Below are 16,568 nucleotides of genomic sequence, written 5' to 3'. Positions count from 1 at the left end.
AGCACAATCGAAATGGAATTATTAATTCAGCGGGAACAGTATTGAATTTAAATTCGATGAATTAGCTGGCGAGTTTCGATAAACAAGCGACATTTGTATAGAAACATAGGTAAAATTCCTGTAACTCCAAATAAATGGTTTTGTAACGCGTTTGCGATCCGTCGCAAATGTAAATGACCGACGAAGAGAACATTGTTGCGAGAATAATTATGCTCGTGGATCGACTAGCTCGTAATTTGAGTAACAAGATGACATCGTTCGCGAGTGCTTTCTAAAAACGTTACCCGAGAGATTATTTTCATCGATAACGACCTCGGCAGCGTCTGCAAACGTTTGGAAATCAGATTGGTTCCAGATCCATGACGCCCCCAATTCATTATTGGAAAGACGCATAATCGTAACGGATTACCATATCACGCCGGATCAATTAAATCCTACTGAAGAGGAACCGATTTCCATGTAAACCTTCGGTTCTATACAATGGCATGTAGCTAAAACTGGGACGTATTCGTGTACCAAATCGGCTGACTCGGATTCACTTCGAATTTCGTGGCACTGTTTGAAACAGAGGTGGACTATCTCTGTGCAAACTCTGTGCAATATATCGTAAATTTGAACAGCCAGCGAAGCTAAGTGACGAGTACGGCACATTTGGCCTCGCAGATGTACTTGGCCAAACATTCGAATTGATACGTCCTAATTTTGGCCGCATCGAAGATTACCCGCTACATTCTTCGTTGTTATCGAAACCCAATCGCCCATGAAAACGCGAGTTTGCGTGGAAAATAAACGAAAGAGCAAAACCTACCCTGTAATTCGTTTCGTGCGCAGCTTTAAAAACATATTTCTTATTTCGTACATTTTGCATAATGCATACACGTTTTACATACATATTTCATATGCGATACGTATGACATCCGTGCGAACGCAGTGTCCGTTTCGTGAATATGTATGAGATTTATTTCGTGGAACTCGTGTCAAATTAAAAATTGCTAAAGCCCTGCGCTAATTACGAAAGGAGAAATTCCAAGACAGTTTTCGAAGATTGCAGAGCAGAGTTTTTAAACAAATGAAATTCACTTTGAAATTACCTAAATTACAGTTACGATAAATGTGAGAAACTGAAAATTAGAAAAAAATTTATTTGTCAGAGGATTCGCAAAAGCTGCCCCGAACACTGTACATGTTAACCTGGCGGTGATATCCAGCAACGTGTACGCATGAATAAACAAAATCGAACGCATATGCGAGGAACACTTGATAATTTTTATTGCTTCCAGCCGTGCTTTTACACAGGAATCAACAATACATTTGATCGTGAATGAGTTTTTCGAAAAAATTCACACGAACTATGACGCGTACAAATATGCAACGCACCTATATATCGATTTCAACTATACTTCTACTAACTATATGAGAAATGGATGTCCGTTATTCGTACAAATAAACAAGGTATGTGAACGCTCGATGTCAGCGAAAAAGCTAACAAAAATTTCTATTCAATTCCGTTCGGGTGAATTTTATTGAATTCAGGGACATTTTATGGAATTTTATTTTATATTTTAAATAATAAACACGACACGTCGAGGAACCATGGTCTTTTGGTGCGAAGGGACAGCAGTCCTGATTTAGCGACATGCATAATTTCGTCGTAGCATTAAATTAACATCATCAGACCTTTGTTCGGCCGTTCCATGCAAGTAAAGGAGAAAAGAATCTTGATAAATGTAGTTCCTTTTACGAATTCAGCTGAAATATAGACCGGTGGATGTTCTTAGTCCGGCCGTGATGCAAGATTCAAGAATGCAAGCTAGCGAGAAAGAGTCCTTTTCAAATAGCACAGGAATGGAATCCCTGGCTTTTACGCTCCAAGTAGCTATTGTGAGCTATTGGACATCTATTCAGTTAATTTTCCTATTCATAGTCTACGCAACGAATCTCAAAGTGTGCCATGAATTACAAATGTAAAGAGATGAGGTTCAAGATTCAATTCGACGAATCGAAAACTAATCGTTAGTTCAAATGAAATTGAATCCTTTGTAGAATTTCTCGAGGGGAAAGAAAAAGATATCTAAATCAAAGCTGTAAACACGAGTCTACGAACGCTGATAATTTCGAAAATATCATACCAGATTCGTCGAGGAGTGCAACCCCTAGGAGAAACGTCGTAACCAGATCGAATCACCGTCCACTTCCGGGGAAAACTCAACGGTATTGCTCGACCGGACGCAAACGTCTTTCCCTCGAAAACCACTTCCATAGATTCCATCTCCAGCACAAATACGGTAATTAAAATCGAATCTCAAGAATTTCTCTTTAGACGCCTTTCGCACCCGCCGACTTCAATTACGCTCTCAAGAATATTCTCGCAAGAACAATCTATGAACGCCACGGGATTAACAAAATATTCAATAACGGAATCCCCTTGACGTTAAATTCCTTTTAAAATGTAACGATAGCGGTTAATGCGAGTAGAATTTACAAAAATTTACTAACACCTTTTTACTCTGGCTTTACGCTGTTCTTACACAAAGAAATGTTACCATACAGGATTAATAGTCGATTCGTCAAGGATGTTTGTGCAAATTATTCGTTCACCTCGTGTACGTAGCGTACCGTTGTAAGACTCGCTGGAATACTTCTGTAAATTGTAAATTCCTTCGAGGATTTCGTTGCGCGAAGGATGAAAGTGTTCCAGAGGTGCACCAAGCGTCAACTGTCGCATTCGTCGCAGCGAAAAGTATAATTTGTCGCTCGACGACAGTGCATCCAGATGAATTTTTTAATTCCTTCCACGGAGAAGAAGCGGAGAAGAAGCAAAGTTCATTTGTTCCAAGGCAATTACGTCTTCGCGATATGGAACGAAAGACACAAGAAGACGTGGAAGAAGAAACAAGTAGTTTCAGATGGTACATTGAGGTTGTTTACGACATCCAAACGAGATTTAATTAATATTTACAATTACCGCGGATTGGCCCAGGGAAATTTAATTTAACAAGAGTAACTCGATATCTTTACTGCTGCGCTGTATTCCAACATGAAACGAACCCGGGAAATGAGATTTTAAGCGAGAAAGAGGCAGAGAGATGTGGAAGCGTTCTGAGATTACTTTTAATTTTTTTTTCCACAACGACTCCATATCCACGTTCTATGTTTGTAATTTTGCATCCTCGTATAAAAGGTCGATTCTCGATTTATCCTGTTCGTATCGAAGCTTTCTATAAAGATTGCTGCATAGACGTGGTAAATAATTTTCCGACATTCTTCTTATTTGTATTGTACCTTGATTGCTTTTCCAGGTATTTCAGAACACAGAATTTTATTATTCTTTGCGATGCAAATAAAAAACACATACCAGTGTACATGTAATCGATGTCAATAATATTACTGATACGAACGTTTTCTTTTTGCAGGAGCAACTAGAGGAAACTCGACAAGACGGAGGACACGCAAAAAGAACATGTTGGTGGTCTACTTTGATGTGGTAAGTTTTACGAGTCAACTGTATATACGATAAGCCAATAACGATTAATAGACGATTCGTTTATCCTATGGGATAGTATACACGCTGCAGTCGCTGGAAATGAAAACAACCATCAAATGTCGTTTGGGTCCCTGTATATCCACCTAATCCGTTCATCGAGAAGGTTTCCTACAGAAATACCGCGCCAACCTCTGCCGTCCTATTACGCTTCTCTCGAAGCTGATTTACCATGGAAAAGGAAACAAAAGCGAATGATGTACGACGCGAATATCGCGTTTCTATTCGATGCCACGTAACACTGCGAAACGTGCGCTTCGATTCGCAGCTGCGGCCTCTCGCGATGGAAACGTTGTCGTTTCCTTGAGATCCAGAAAGAATAGTTTCAGCTTCCACGGTCTAACTTGATTATCGTGCGATAAAAGTGAACGATCATAGAAAAGGTCAAAACGTCAACACGGTTACCTCTTGGTTCCCTTAATGGACTATTCCATTACAGATATAAACTTGGATATATTTTTTCATAACTGGTTTCACCTTTAACAAAAGCATATAAACCAAGAAAAAACCGTCGCTGTTATTTTAGCGAAACATTTCGTTAATAAAGCAACGACTCGCAATTTTCCGATTAGAAAGAGTAGTAATGCAATTGCTGATCCTCTTAAGAAACATTTCTGTGCCTTAATCGCGTGCAATTACAATACGATTCCGATTAATTCGGTCGGTTCCAGATTTCAGAGATTCTCAGACGCTGTCTGTAATTGAACAGACTCCAATGCATGTAGTAGGAGATGCCGAAAATTTTCAGATGCCTGGCTAATTCAATGCAAATCGATGTCTCTAGTTGTATCCGATGCCAGGAGTCTGGCACAATCCGGGAAACAGGTTTCTGTGCATTTCAGACACTCCTACATGCTTGCCGTTAACAGATTGGCTGTGTTCTCGAAATGGCTACGTTTAGTTTAGGATTATTTAGATTCAAGATCGAACGCTGATTTGGCACAACGATATCGACGTGCATCGCGTTCGTACAAAACATTCTGCACACTTAGAACCAATGAAACGTCCTTTCGTGGTTTCTGAAGGAAATAAATTCCCGAGTAAACAGAAGTAGAACGTTCCAGGCGTCCACGCAACTCCAACTTAAAATAAAAGGAAATTGTCGTGTTTCGGTCCTCCTCGTATCTTTTAAAATAACTTTCTATCATTTTCCTTGCATACAAATTCTAAAGAAGAGATTCATTTAGTTTTTAAAAATTCCAATCTACGATCACCAACGCGCTAAGGAATTCATTTCTCGCGAAAGGTGCTCGCTTCAATTTGCGGACAGTGATTCGTTATTCGCGTCCCGTTCTATTAAAAAAATTGTGTTAAAATTCATCGAACAATATAGATTCGTCCAGATGAATAATGACGACGAATCGAGGGAGCAGAAATGAACGCGGAATGACGGCACCCCGTGAAAATGAATCGTCGCAGCACTTTCTAAAAGATTTTATTCTACTCTTCGGACTTTCTTCTGCAAAATGTGTATCTCGGAAGAATGGATCGACACGGCACACTTTCCAGACGCAGCGTACAAAGTGCACTCTGAATCGGAACTCCGTAAACTCTTTTCACTCGCGACTTCTTTTCATAAGACGAAATTATTAACAATCCTAAGTTTTATGAAACATACAGGTAGTCCATTAGAATTGAACCCATTGAAAAATAATGGACCATTCTCGACGAGAAAAGATTTAATGTTGGGATAATACGGAATACAGTTTCTGTTCGTTAGTGAAGCACTGCACTTAAAAATTCTGCGCTCTAAACGCTACTGGAATTAAACGTAGGAGGTAAGATTGTCCGACCACTCGTGTCCCGTAAAATGGCTAGCATTCGTGAAGTACATTTGTCACGTCGTCGTCGTCGGGCCGCTCCACTGGAGTATGCATATTTAACGTCAAGATTATCGTCACACATTCAGCCCGGTAGGAAGATTTCTCTAAAAGAGGTGGCCTGAAAGCGACGCGTTTATACGTCGCGTACGTGCGCGACTGAAAGCAGGGCTTTCCGTAGGCGTGGAAAAGTTACAAAGAGACCCCACGACGCGACGTTCGACTTTTGAATTCTTTTCCGGGGCCGTTTTACTGCTTGGCAGACTTAAGGAACGAGCTGGATCGATGTTTATTGCGCTCGCGATCCCGGAAAAAATTGGCTGGATTTATGCGAAACGTGAGCGTTCGTTTTAACGCGCGCATTGTATTACCTTTCCCCGTGCTCGAAATTTTCGACGCGAACGCGCCGGCAATTCCGCGTGGCTCAAGCCTCGTAAAATTCGCAACCTTCGTGAAAAATCGCGTTCGCTTTACGTACTCCGTTTTCGAGCGTATTAACGGACCTCTCGTTACGACCCAACTTTACCCTTGCCACTGGTTCCCTTACTCGACACGTCCATTGCTCGCGAAATGGTAATCGAATCTTTGACGAAGCATTCCGCTCTTTGTTCCAAGTTTAAATCGGTGACAGATGTTGACGATTCTTCGATCCTGGCTCTCGTTTATGTTCAAAACTGTGCTTTGCGATTGTCCCTGCACGCACGTTTCTATGTATTCTATTCGTTCGCGAGTGAATAGATCTGTTGGTGTAGCCAGAAACGCCTTTACTCTACGATACTTATGCTATCGTATTATAGTATCGAGATACCAATCCTTGAAAACAATCTAAGAACGCATTTTGTACGATTCTCTAGCATTCGAAACATAACGGAGCTACGCCGCGCTCTTAAATGCCATTGTGCCATGGCATCTATTGCATTCGGTGGCATCAATAGGCCGTGCCAAAGTGTTCTGGCAGCATCGAGAGATCCACACGCTCAAATTATGGACTGTTTACAGCTGACTCGTACGAGTCTACGCCACCGTTGGCTGCTCGAGGCAACCTTTGGTTCGCGACGCACCTCCGACATGACTTTTACAATTTTCAGTTCGAACTGTACAATGGAGGGAGGGAGGCTTATATTATTATACTGTTTGCGGCAGTCATTGTAATTATTTGACACGTATGGAAATTGGGGTGACAGAACGTGGTTCCCACAATCGACATAAATTTGATTTATTGTTATTCGGTACGCATAAAACCACATACGAAACAATTTGGTTTGTTTGCTCGCATCGATTGTTGTACGAACCATTGGAAGAAAAGAAACGAGCAGAAATTCTTATCGTTTATCGATTTTTGAAATTTCGACAAAGTTTTTCGATTCTATTCTTATGTTAGCGGCAAAAATGTTCTCCCCGTGTCGTTCCACTAGGAAGTCATTGCGAGGAAACACGGGGCAGAGCGCAATTACATCAAGCTTTACCGAACCAGTGGCTGGTCGGGCGATTGGAAATCCCAACCAGGTACGCGGCGCAGACCGTCTACGAACTATTAGGTGCTCACCTACCCGGATCGTGCACACGCGATTTAGTCGGACATCGCAAATAACTTTCCTGTCCGATCTCGAGACCCGTAATCCTTCGATTACACAACGAGAAAGACGACGAAATAAAGAATTAAGAGAGTAACAGCTTATAATATCTTCGGCGAGGATTTCCTAGTAAACCATCTTTTATACGCAGAGCTTTCAAATCAAATTTGACAACGAGGAAAATCTTGACAATAACCATCGTTAATCTCCACTGCACGTCGGGGGAAATTTGAAGATTTAACGAGGACTGAAGAGGGGTTCGTTTTAATGAGTCATTGCGCCTCGATCGGCTTTGAATGGGAAAAAGCTGCGGTTGTTTGACGTCGCGGGCGGAAAATTCCTGTCAACGAGCCGGTTTCACTTTTGATCACGAGACACGCGGTTCAACGACAAAAAAAAAAAGAGAGCAACGGAGCTTAACGAAACACGCGATACACCGAGTGTTTGTTCCCGATGGAAAGGCCGCCGTTCCCGATACGATTAACGCGATTGAATTCCACGCGAGCGTGTACTCCCTCGATTGTACGAGGGATTTCTTTAATTTCACGGCAACCGCGATGATATGAGTTTAACACGCGGGGTTGGATTTTGAAATCGATTTCGTTTCGGGCTCCGAAGGAAAAGGGATGAAAAACGAAGCCTCGAACTCGTGCGCTCGTATCGGGTTGCCAAAGCTCTCTCCGAGGTTGAACGTTAAAGCGGGCCAGAATATTTAAGAATAGCTTGAATTCGGAATCGTTGGAGGAGTATTCGAGAGAATTGAATAGCAAAATTTGATCCTAATTAGATGATCGCTACGGGATATAAGGCAACGCGTTAGCGGTGAAATTGTTGTACAGTGTTCAGCGCGAAAGTCGTTCGCGGCGTACTCGAGGTACCGCGCGATAAATCCAGCTTCCAGAGCGCGTTAACGTTACCGAATCGTCTCGAGCGGGATTAGGCGGAACACAATACTGTCCAGGGGCATTTAATAAAAACCCAACGAAGGGAGCGCGGTCTGTAACGGAATGAAAACGCGATTACGCGAACGCCGGCCGGAGTAAATTGTGTGGGCGCTTGGCCGTAATCGCTCGTCGTAAATAAAATTGCATCACGCGTAATATCTACTCATACAGATCACCGGCCGTGACTAATGTGTTGCCTCGTTAGATATAAGCCAGGGTCGTTTGCAGATTACTGCCGTCTTTTGTTGGCACCGGGGCGAGATACGAGGGAAAAAGGGAGAAGAAACGAGGGGTCCGCGCCAGAGAGAACGGAGAGCCGCGAAGGAGGAACCGTAGGGAAAAGAAGAGCAAGGAAACTGTAGATTCCGCGAGCGGAAGGGAACACTCCGTTAAGCTAAATCCACATCCTTCACCCGCGGCCATAAAGACGGCTGGCCGTGTAACGGCTCCGACCCCGAGACTGTGGATGCTCCTTTACATCCTAACAGACCGCAATCCGCCGCTTGATTCCAGTCGCAATGCCTCCTGAAAGCTGCTCGTTGCAGTCTGCCGTGCCAGAACACGACCCGCTGGGCTTAACAGTACCTACAAACGACCGGAATAACGGAACGGATCTCGATAGACCTCCGTATGTTCCTTGGCTCGCGTCTTACGTTGCCGACCCTGTCTCTGGTCTCTCTGGTCTCCGCAATATGAACCCGCTGCTTTCCACCTAAGATGATTCTCTCGACCTCGAACAACACGCTTCGACCTTGCGGGAAAATTATGAAATTCGGTGCAAATTGTACAGAACGAATACGGAACGTCCAAACGAATCCTATATTAGTAGGATTATCATACACCTCACGGTTTCACCGATTCTGAGCGTTACGGTTATGTACACTTTGCATCGCGTCGCGTCGGTGCAGCGATCTTGCCAGACTCGTTTGGCTTTGCTCGAGCGATGTTTGAAGAGGACGTTGGTCCTAGTAGCGCGCAGAGAACTTACCAAGGCTGCGAGCGGTTAATTTCCAAGCCTCTCCAGGATCACCGAGTCTCTGGATACACACGACGAGCAACGTGTGCGGGAGAAAGTATTAGAGTCTTATACACGAGGATTTCCAGCGTGGACTGTACCGTGATACATCGATGGCAATCGGTCAGTCGATTCTTCGTGGTTGCAAGCGATCGAACCAATCGAGCCCTAGAGTCGAGCGGCTGAAAGCAAGGCGCAAGCTCAGCGTTGGCGCTAACTGATTGCGATACTCGTTTCCATGCCAACTTATATACAAATTGGAATCGCACCGATGGAGAATCGATAACGGACATTAGCGAACGATCCGGGCGTATGTCTCGGAGGGTATCCTGCGCTTCTTCGAAAGAACAGGTATCCAGGAACTTACAGGGCGCGTTGGTTAACAAAGCCACGCGGATCGAAACGCGACTACGTGACTAAAGACGGAATACGGAGTTTCCACCGAAGAGAGCTTCTGCGTAGGTCCAATTCCCCTTTGGTTTACGGCAGAAGTTCCAGACTCGTCACCGCTCCGGGCTGGATCTCAGGGATGGAACGGGACCGAGGCAAGTGGGTAGGAAACGGACGTAGAAATGGAGCCTGCACGAACAGGACTGGGCGGCGGCCCTCGTAAACTGCTTCCCCGTAGGCGATATTAAGCGAGAACCTCGCCAGCGAATTTATGCCCACTTGCTCAATGGCGTTGTTACGTTACTACGGCGCAACACCGAAGACAAGATCGTTGCCGACACGTTGACTAATTGGATCCCCGTCGAGACCCTGGAACTTCCGCGCTTCGCCATTCGTCGTATCCTTCTTGTTAACCGAAATTAACGACGGTTAATTGTTATCATTTCGCCAGCACGACATCGTTTGACGTTTCGAAGTCACTTCGTATCCTTTTCGAGCTCTGAGTCGCAGACGAGCTAACGGAACGTGGATTCGCCTGGCATTTTCCGCAACGAATACCCTGGATTCTCAGGAGAATTGCTAATGGCGCACAGGAACGTAATTTCGACGACGCGGTACTCGAGAACATCGTATCGCCCTCGATACGAGGGCTTCGCAAGAATAAAAAAAGAAACACCCACGAGTTTATAATGCTTTGCATCTAGCGCTTTCGAGACTGTACTTCCTTCCAGAACGAGACGAACGGAAGACATTTACGCTTTGCTACCAAAGGTAGCATTGAACTTGCAAATTTCTAATTTTCGAGGGCAGATGAAAATTAGTTGAAATTTCGCAGCAGTTGGTCGCGAATCTGGTCTTCTTTCAACGAGGAAACGAAGAAGCGTCGAGCTCGCACTCGAAGGAAGTTTCACGCCAGAACGTGGGTAGTGCGTAGACGATATTAGACGGAAACTTTCCTTGACGAATTTGTCCCTGCACGCTCAACGGTGACGTTACATCGCGGGAGTAACGTTAGACGAGATTGTAAGATGAGTCTTGACAAATTGCATCTTGCCCGCGGTAAGGCGCAGACGGGAATGAAAGTTGGACGTTCGGTTCGTTTTCCAACGAGTAAATATTTACGGGAAAATATTGACCCGTACAGCTGGATCGTGGAATATTTTATGTCGTGTAAAATGATCTATTTGTATCATCGCTAGCGCAACTCGAGAAATGCAACGGTACACAGAAATAAAGTCATCGAGGAGTACATCGGATGGCCCATTATTTACGATAACAGACCAAAATGTGATCCATAAAAGGACTTTTAATATTTTCAATAGTGGTGGTGATTGGCGAGAATAACCTAAATAACTCCTAACGCTGAATTTTCTGGGATGCGTTTCAATCCATCCGCCTTTTCCAGCTGTCTATTATTCCGGATAGAAGGAATCGTTCAGCGGTAAATTGACGGTACGAGACTCGATCGATGGAGAATTCCAAGGAGAAAAGTAGCTGCTGGTCTAAAAGCGGGCTGCTCCTAGATGATATCGAGGACAAACTTCTGTACTCCTGTTGGAAATTATTTTAGCGTCTCGGTTTTTTGCAAAATTTATCATAGCACCAATTTAATATCTCGGTATACGTCGCTTGCGTGATTTTCTGGACCAAGAATACTTTTAATTTCGGACGCAGCTCGTATTTCTCGTAGATCGTTGGAAATTACAGCCAACGCGAAGATCGCGTATCGAGTGTGGGTCTTCGCAAGTTGAAACCGGATGCACTGGCACGAATTGCAATGGCAACGATATCAGTTACGAGCCCTCGATAACTTCATGCCCGTGCACATGCTAACGTCATTACACCATGGATGAGCAACGAAGACGCGATCAAAAGAGATAACGTCGTTGACTTCGCGTCCGATGTTAGCTCCTCTTCGAAGATTTTATCGTTACGATGAACGGCTGATACAGCGGACTCGGGTATACAGCTAACACCGCGCACACGATGTCCCATTTTAGCCTATAAATAGGTGCAGTTCGCTGCTCGAAAGCATGCACGATGAACGCCCTGAGAAGCGCAGAAACTTCTCTTGCAAGGGACGAGTCTGCTCTACTTTTCGGACTAACTAGGAACATCTCTTCGATGTACCCACTCGAGTTTCTTTACTTCACAGATCCTACGGAGCATCAAAAACAAAATATACGCGTACCTTTGTACCGACTCGTAAACGTTCTAAAACTCGAAAATGTAAATTACAACGTTGTTTAATGTAGCTTTCGCAGTGTAAAATTCTTGGTATTCGAAAACGTGATATTCCTCGGGGAGAGGTTTATCAACGCGTAGTCGAGCTCTTTCGTGCCTCCTCTTATTTCGCGCGAACGTAGAATTTGTGAACGAAGAGGCTGCCTGGTAAAAATTTCAGGGCAACTGCACGGAAATACAGCACTCGCAGCGGAAATGCCGAAATAAGGAGACACATTTTTATATAACCAGAGACGCTTCCAAACGGGCGAGAATTTTCCCGAGAATTATGCTCTCCGCTATGTCGTCGCAATCCTTGAAGCATCTGCCGAAATTAATCCGACGTTTTTTATGGAAATCGCCAGCTCGAAAGGCAAACACAATTTCTCCCAGTCGTCTTCTTCCGAATGAAACCAGTTTCGAAGCATCTACATTCTTCCAAATTTACGCTGGTTTTCGATTTTTCTATATTTACTTTCCATTCGTTGTTTTTATCGAGGTGATAACACGGACCTTTGCGAACGGTTTGGTCTAATTATCATTGTTCGCTGTACTACTCGCGATACGAAATGAGACTGCGAAAACGTGAGAACCGAACTCACGGAACACCATACAAGCGAGCGTGGCTTCGTAAATTGCTTCCTCTTATGGGGTATTAAACGAAAGCTTCCAGCGTATTTCCGAGAATTCCAATAAACTGAATCTTGATTACATTCCCCGTTTGCTGGTTCGATCATGTCGTCAACGCCGAATATTTTACAAGGACCGGCCTCGTTACTTTCGAATAGGATTGTCGCGACGAACTACTTCCAACTAAACTGGTTCCTTTTAAAACTGTTTATCGGTATCTTATACGCCACATTAGCTGTAGAATTTTTCCGTAAGAATAATCAGCGCCGTTATATAAATTCCAATCCGTGGAATTGAAAATCGCGATGCATCGAAAGCGACGGAAATTCGAAGACGAGGGCGACAGCGAACGCGACGTTCCGTGGAAAACAAAAATCGCGCTCGTCGCTCGTCGCGTTCAGCCTGTCGAGTGAATTTACGCGAGGGTTCCGCTTAATACCAAACCCACGCGAAAGAAGTTCACGGAAGGCCGCTTTAAAGCCCCGTTTCCGCGTCGTCTCGACAGAAGGAAGCGCGAATAAAAAAGAGACGAGACGAGCATTCTGGATTTTAGCTTTGCCCGTGCAATCGGCCGGCTGGAGTGAAATTTCATCACACTTTCTCTTTTAACGCGTCGCGGAAGTCGGGGCGAGACGCGAGCGCGTTTGAGGCTCTGTTTGAAAGTGTACTTTGTACTTGAATTCCGCGCAATTCGTGACGCTTTCGTCTCGCGAGCTCGTCCTGCGAGCGTTAGCATCCATCGCGTGCTTCTGCTGTATTTTATTCGACTCGATTCATTTATTTGGCTCGATAACGAAGTCGTATTCGTTGTTTTCGGGTAGTTTCGCAATGGTGTGAATCAGGCGAGCATAAATCCACAGAAAGGATCCGCTTAATATCTGGTGCGGTACGGAGCAGCTTATGAGAACGCAAGGCTGCCCTTTATCGCCTCGTATCGTCGTCATTGTTGCGGCGATAAAGGCGCGAACAAGTTTCCCTGTTTCAAGATAAACGGGAACAGGGGAAAATCATTCACAAAGGAAGAAGACAATGAGACTGGCCGTAATTTGGCCAGGTACTATGGCAACCAAGGAGAAAAGTACGGTGAATCACGCGTTGCGGATGTCGAGAAGGGAGTTTCGGTAAACCGAGTGTTACAGGAAATGAGACGGGAACTACTGCAGCCACGAGAACTTGGTAAATTAATTTTTAATTAGGACATCGTGGTTACAGCAGAAAATGTTAATCATCGTTATGTTGGTATGAACTTGTAGTAACGAACTCTGTTAAATGTTCCTGCCGTATTATTGCTATCGAGCAGGATGTCTTAGTCCGTCAACCGAAACGAAGACAGAGCCTTGTAAATGAAGGACAGATGATTGTGCTTCGCTAAACTGTTTTCTCAGAAGCGATATTAAGGCGTGGCGTGTTTAATGCGCTAGTTGCGCGTGCTGCAATAACAAGGGCGCGGCTGCGTCAGGATGCCGGCGTAAACATTTACAATATTTCGCAGAACTCCGCGTCGTATACACAGGATTATGCGCGAGACAAAACGTCAACATTTACGCGTGTCGACTTTGTTCTCTTGAACTTGTATCGAGTCTTACCGCTTTCGTCTTATTATTGTCCTCCACGCATCGAGCGTCGATGTTAATTATAAACAACGTACGCAACAGCGCTCGACGCCTCTAACGTTGCGTTAATTACTCGACAGAGAACTACTTGTATTTTCAAAGAAAACGCACTTTCGATAGAAGCTAAAAATTGTGCATTACGGGGTTGTCGTCCTGCAAGGAAAATTGAAATATACGAGACGAACCTCGCTAGGACACTTTATGGTAAATAGCTGCATTTTAAATCGTGGAAGACTCAACAAGTCCTCGAAATTCCTATGCTTGCACGCTGGTCGCTCGAATGCTACGTTACGCGCCATCAGCCGCGAAACGAAAAGCTGTTTTGTTTTGTTTTATTTTTTTTTTTTCGAAAGCCTCTCGTGGAAGACAGAGTTATTAACTGGCGCGGGATATTGTTGCGTTCATATGTTACTTCGCTCCGCGAAGTGCGATTTGCGTTTCGAAAAACTAATTTCGCGCCGGGCGCAAACAGTGATGAACAGCGAGGACTTCATTCCGGGTAATAAATTCACGGGAAACGAAACGCGGAACGTGACCCAACGGTCTTCCTACTCCGGCCATCGTGCCCAAGCAAACTAAAGATCTAAACGAATACTAGATGCAGCATTTTTTTAAATTATTTTCTCGACGAAGAAACGAGGCAGTCTTTATATAACAAAATGATTGTTTTATTACACAAATGTTCGTTAAAAGTAGACAAATTTGGATTCAACGACTTTTCGTTGCGAGATACGACGGCGAATCACGTAGACATGAGTCATAATTAGTCGGAGCAATAGGCAAAACCCAGGTCGTAATTAGCATATAAATTATTGCAACGTCAAGGGTCCTCGATGTTCCGGAGCAATCTGTTAACTAGCGAGGACTTAATTTAATGGATGTCGGTGCCGTCATAGTTCGCGCGTTTGATATTTCCTAACGAGCTGACACTGAACACGTTTGGTCTCGGTGATACGAGCGTGGTCAAGGTTCAGAACGATCCTAGCAACGTCGAGAACTATTCCGTCTGAGGTATGCGCATTCCACGAGGCGAAATTCGCATCGATGCTCGGCGTGAAACCGCTTTTAAAGTTTCCGGAGAACGACATTAACGGTTTTGGACCTGATGTCCAATCGCATGGTTCGTTTGAACGGAAGCACCGGAAGTTACATTTTTATTCGCGATTATTTGTCGAAGGACTATAGCTTGACAACTTAGAAAATAAAGCCAAAAAAGAACAAGCAAAGAAACGTAATTTCCACCAACTTGGTATTTTTCCATCTCCTTTAAATTCATAGCATTCGTAGGTGACGTTGAAAAACGAACTCCCGCCAAGTACGAACCTCGTAGTTCAAACAGTTTTCAGGATATTAAATGTTAAAGTTGCGGAATTATTTCGTTGGAATCTTGAAACCATAACTCCGAATGTCTTGAAAACTGTTCGAGATAGGCGGCTGAAATTTTTGCGGGAACTTTTATCCAGATTCTATGAATTTTAAAAAACGTAAGGAGGAGTGCAAAGTTATGAAATTCGATCTAAAGTAACGCAGTCTTACGCCACCATCCGAGAATAACCGAGTTTCTGAGGAATATAATGCCAAATATTTATGGGGTCACCGAACGGTACACAAGAATTATTCCTTGTTTCTAAACGTATAGAATATTCCATCGACGAACGACGAGTACATATTTCACCCTTGCAACGCAGTGGATACGTGGTAGCCCGATGACAATGTTACAATTAACGTAAAATGACAAACTAAAGGTGAACATAACAAAGGGGATAGGAAGTTTACAGAACTTCGTAAACCAGTATCCGTTTACCGGATCCGTCTTCCGGTCGTAGTTTGTTCCTCAAAATAGTTAAACTACTAAGCTCGGTAAAGCCCTGTTAGTTTTCCTGCATTTCGCCGTCAGTTTAAATGAGAATCTTCCGACAAACACAGTTAACTACGCGGCTTATAATTTACCTGCTGTTACTTTATGTGTTCCGTCGTTCTCGCAGAGCAATCTTAAATTGTTTCGAAACATTCAAAGCACCGTAGCTCTTATCTTAAAACGATTTAGAGTCGTATCGGTTTTATAATTTTTGTCTGAAGCAATGAAATCGTGGGAACACGAGACACGTGTCCCTTGAGCCTAAACGCAAGGTTTATCCTTGGATCGATGCGTTTCGGCCGATTCGGGTGAAAACAGAGCACTCGGTTCGAAGGAGCGGACGAACAGAGGGTAAATAGAAGAAAAGGCCCGGAGGGTGGTTTCGAGGGGTTCGTAAACCGCTTTCGAAGCGAGGGATATTAACGGGGCTACTGGCGCGCGGCAGAATTTATGGTGCCAAAGCAGTTGGCCCTGCAGGCCTCTACCAAAACCCGTTAATACCAAAGACAAACTCGCGCAGAAGCTCGCGTTCTCGGGCGCATAGAGAGCGCGGCAGCTTTCCGCGATAGTTGGTCGTTCTGGGGTCAACTTGGCTCATATTTACACGGCGCATCCAGCCGAGGACCTGGGCCTGCGAGGGTTGGATTCAATTGAAATTTATCGGGACGAAGGACGGAGAAGCGGAAGGGGGAGGGGGGTTCCTCGGGCCAGTCGTTAAGGTGAAACTCCCGTTAACGACTCAAGAGTCGCTCAAGTTCCTGAATGCCCCGCGTCCGCTTACCGAAACCCGGTCATTGTGGTCGACTAAAGGAACTCGACGGACGAAGGGGTGGATTTTTCAGCGAGACCTCGATCCACAAATGATCCACGAAACCGACGTCGCGAGTTCCATTGAAAGGTTCGAGTATCCGCGAAAAATCGTGTAAATTGTCGCTAGTTTGCAGCGTCGAGTTTCTTTTT

General features: G+C 44.3%; 1 protein-coding gene across 2 annotated transcripts in view; it reads left to right on the top strand.

Moving 5' to 3' along the window:
• Positions 1-16,568, top strand: part of LOC128874037 (neuroligin-4, X-linked-like) — a 126,233-nt gene that overhangs the window by 51,351 nt on the left and 58,314 nt on the right. For both annotated transcript variants that reach the window (XM_054118281.1, XM_054118280.1), the window contains exon 2: positions 3,414-3,484. The gene's annotated coding sequence lies outside the window, so the exon portion shown is untranslated. The remainder of the gene's footprint in view (positions 1-3,413; positions 3,485-16,568) is intronic.

This window comes from Hylaeus volcanicus, chromosome 3 (assembly GCF_026283585.1).
Source record: "Hylaeus volcanicus isolate JK05 chromosome 3, UHH_iyHylVolc1.0_haploid, whole genome shotgun sequence".
Lineage (NCBI taxonomy): Eukaryota > Metazoa > Arthropoda > Insecta > Hymenoptera > Colletidae > Hylaeus > Hylaeus volcanicus.
Note: the sequence above shows the minus strand (reverse complement) of the source record. Positions and strands in the feature narration are given on the sequence as shown.